Source organism: Lupinus angustifolius, chromosome LG06 (genome assembly GCF_001865875.1).
Source record: "Lupinus angustifolius cultivar Tanjil chromosome LG06, LupAngTanjil_v1.0, whole genome shotgun sequence".
NCBI lineage: Eukaryota > Viridiplantae > Streptophyta > Magnoliopsida > Fabales > Fabaceae > Lupinus > Lupinus angustifolius.
Genome location: NC_032014.1, coordinates 15,065,437 through 15,069,170, shown reverse-complemented (window position 1 = coordinate 15,069,170; position 3,734 = coordinate 15,065,437).

The window sequence follows — 3,734 nt, the reverse complement described above, 5'->3', positions numbered from 1 at the left end:
GTCATTATGTTGCCATGTTAATTGATTAAAGAGAAGCCTTAATCGATTAACTAGTTCGTTTTGTGTCATAACTGAAATTTGTTTTAATTGTTTAACTGTTTTTGCAACGAATGTAACCGCCTATTCTCTATGCTATAAATACAAGGCATTGTTCAAAAACGCATAGCATTGCATTCTATTGTATAGGGTTGTTTAGATAGCATTTTGCATACGTATTTTACTGTGTTTTTGCAAGAGAGTTGCATGCGTGAGAATATAGATTATGTTGGTTTAATTGCTATTATATGCTTACTGTTTTTGCATAATTTTGTATCCATTCTTATCTTGCTCACATGCTCATGCATTAGATTTTGTTAGAGAGAAATTATTTGTATATTGATATTGATTAACTCATTTGAATCTTGATGGCTTAAGTGGTTAGTAAAAGGGTTAATCTTTGAGTCTTTATCTTGTCATATTTTAAGCATTATTGTGCTTAGTATACCTTGTTGTTTAACGTGTTCTTGTGTAGTCTGGATTTCTCTCTTGGTGTGAGATCACCATAGAGATTGAGGTTCTTCACCAAGGCTAGGAGGTCTTGATTTGAGGATAAGGATCTTGGTTGGAGCTAGTTCACGAGAAAGGTTTTCTCATAGGCGAAGGATATAGTCAAACCAAGGATTTAGAGATCCTAGATTTCAAGAAGGGAGCGTCCTATGTGCTTGTAATTGAATTGGTATTTGTATCCATTTTTCAATATTGTGAAGAAAGAAAATCTCTCTGATCCAGAAGGGGAGGCCTGGATGTAGTTTGCAGAGGACCGCAAACGAACCAGGATAAAAATCTTTTTTGCACTATTCTTTCTCTTTTTATCTTCTTTATGTTTCTTGCCATTATAAATTGAATTTGTAATTGAAAAGTTAGATATTTGTTTACTGCCATATACTTAATAATTGTGCGTAAAAATATTTGTATTATATCTATTGAATTTTGTTTTAATTACTGTGCAAATTGACTGTCAGATCATTCTGTTCTTTGCAATAGTTAATCGATTAAATCCTGTTGTTAATCAATTAACTGGGCTGTTTTTCAACAGTTGGGTTTTGGTTCAAGAAGCGGTTATTGTTAACCGCTACACCTATTCAACCCCCCCCCCCTTCTAGGTGTTCCTAGACCACTAATACCTAACAAGTGATATCAGAGCTAGTACGACGTGCTAGCTCAACTGCATTCGCGTGATCCGAAGGGAATTAAAATGGGTTCTACCAACCCCTTTGGCGGTGATGGCACATCCATTAATCGCCCTCCCGTATTTAGTGGCGAGGGTTACGCCTACTGGAAAGTCCAATTGAAAATATTCATTTAGGCTATTGATTCAGATATTTGGGAATCCGTAATTAGTGGCTCTTTCGCCCCACTTCACTTAGTGGATGGCGAACCGAAAGAACAGCCAAAAAGCTTATGGACCAATGAGGAGCGCAAGAAGGTCCAGTTCAACCTTCGCGCCAAGAACATCATTACCCCTATCCTACGATGAATTCTTTCGGGTGTCTCAATGTCAAAGTGCCAAGGAAATGTGGGACACCTTACAAGTGACTCAAGAAGGCACTAGCAAAGTCAAGCGCGTCCGGCTAAATGCGCTAACTCACGAATACGAATTATTTCGTATGCTACCGAGTGAATCAATCGGCGATATGCAAAAATGATTCACTCACATTATTAACCATCTTATCGCTTTAGATAAGGTGTTCACCAAAGGAGAGCTCACTAATAAAGTCTTACACTGTCTTGACAAGAGATGGCAACCTAAAGTAACAACAATCCTGGAGTCCAAGGATCTAGACTCCATGCCTTTGGCAACACTCTTTGGAAAGCTTCAAGAGCATGAGATGGAGCTTGGGCATTTGACAATGCATGAGGAGTCCGGTCGCAAAAATAAGGGAATATCTCTCAAAGCTTCAACATCACAATCCATTGAAGAGATAGATAATGACGACTCCGATTCAGACATTGACGAGGAAACGTTAAACCTCCTAGTACGAAAATTTGGAAATTTATTGAAGAAGAAAGGAGACCTTAGACGATTCCAAAAGAAAGAAGCGCGTGATCAACAAAGAAAGGCAAGACAAAGGAGCGCTTCATTTGCCATGAATGTGGTAAGCCAGGAGACATGAAGTATCAGTGCCCCACTTACCTGAAAAGAGTTGATTTAGAGAAGAGTAATCCCCGGGACTTCAAGTCAAAGAAAGCATACATCGTTTGGGATGTACCGGAGGAAGAAACAATATCAACCACCTCATATGAAGAGGATACCGCGAAGCTGTGCTTAATGGCTATATTAGATGAGGCTTGCGAATCAGGTAGCAAGGATACTTCAGATGAGGTATACTCTGACACATCTTCTTCTTCTCTGATTCTCCCTCATATGAAATATTATATAGTGCTTATGTTGAGATGCATGAAGAACTTAAAAAATTAGCAAAGTTAAGTAACGAGAGAAAAAGAATAATTTTGCTAAACCAACAAAAAATAATTCAACTGCAGAAAGAATTAGATGAGTTAAAATTGGAAACAGAAACATTAGATCTAATTTTTTACTGCGACTTATGTGATTGCTCGAATAATAACTTATGTCAAAATACTGCTTCTGAGTCTTGCGAGGACTTGAAAAACGAAAACTTTAAACAGAATGAAAAACTCGCAAAACTCACATATAGTAAAAACCAATTAGACACTCTGCTTAGAAAAACAAGAAACATTGGTGAACATACTGGATTAGGATATATTCCCCCAACCCATAAAAATAGACCACATAGGTGACCTCTAACACGCCAATATAAAAATTTAAATAAGAAAAATAGAGTTCCTACATGCCATCATTGTGGCACTTATGGACATACTTCTCATTCATGTTATATCAGGAGATATGGGATACCTAGTGGTGTTTATGCTTGGGTAAGAAAGGGAGATAACTCCCTAGTCACTAACAAAAAAGGACCCAACATAATTTGGGTACCTGAGTCTAGCAGGTGATCTATATTACAGGTATGTCTTCGAATACACGGACAAAATTGGTATCTTGATAGCGGCTATTCGAGACATATGATTGGGGACAAGTCAAAATTCATAGACTTGTTGTTGAAAGAGAAGGGATTCGTCACCTATGGAGGCAACAACAAAGGAAACATCTTGGGCAACGGGAAGATTGGCAACTCAACACAGACAATAATCGAGAACGTTCTCTACGTAGAAGGTTTGGAACACAATTTATTGAGTATAAGCCAATTATGCGACAAAGGTAATACTGTGTCTTTTGATTCTGACTGTTGTATCATTCGTGACGAATTATCTAATAACGTTAAGTTTGTTGGATATCGGGTAAATAATATTTATATGGTTAATCTGGAGGATGTCACTTCCCTTTTCTCAAAATGTCTTATTTCAAAAGAAGATGACATTTGGCTTTGGCATAGACGCGTCGCTCACATACATGTGAAGCATTTAGAAAAATTATCAAAAAATAATTTAGTAATCGGTCTTCCAAAACTCGATTTTAAAACTCAAGATTCCTATGACATGTGCCAGAAATGTAAACAAGTCAGGAATTCTTTTAATAAAACGAATGTGATATCCACTACTAGACCATTGGAGCTTCTTCATATGGACTTGTTTGGACCATCACAAATTATGAGTTTTGGTAGGAGCTCTTACGCCTTAGTTATTGTCGATGATTTTTCTAGATTCACTTGGACTTT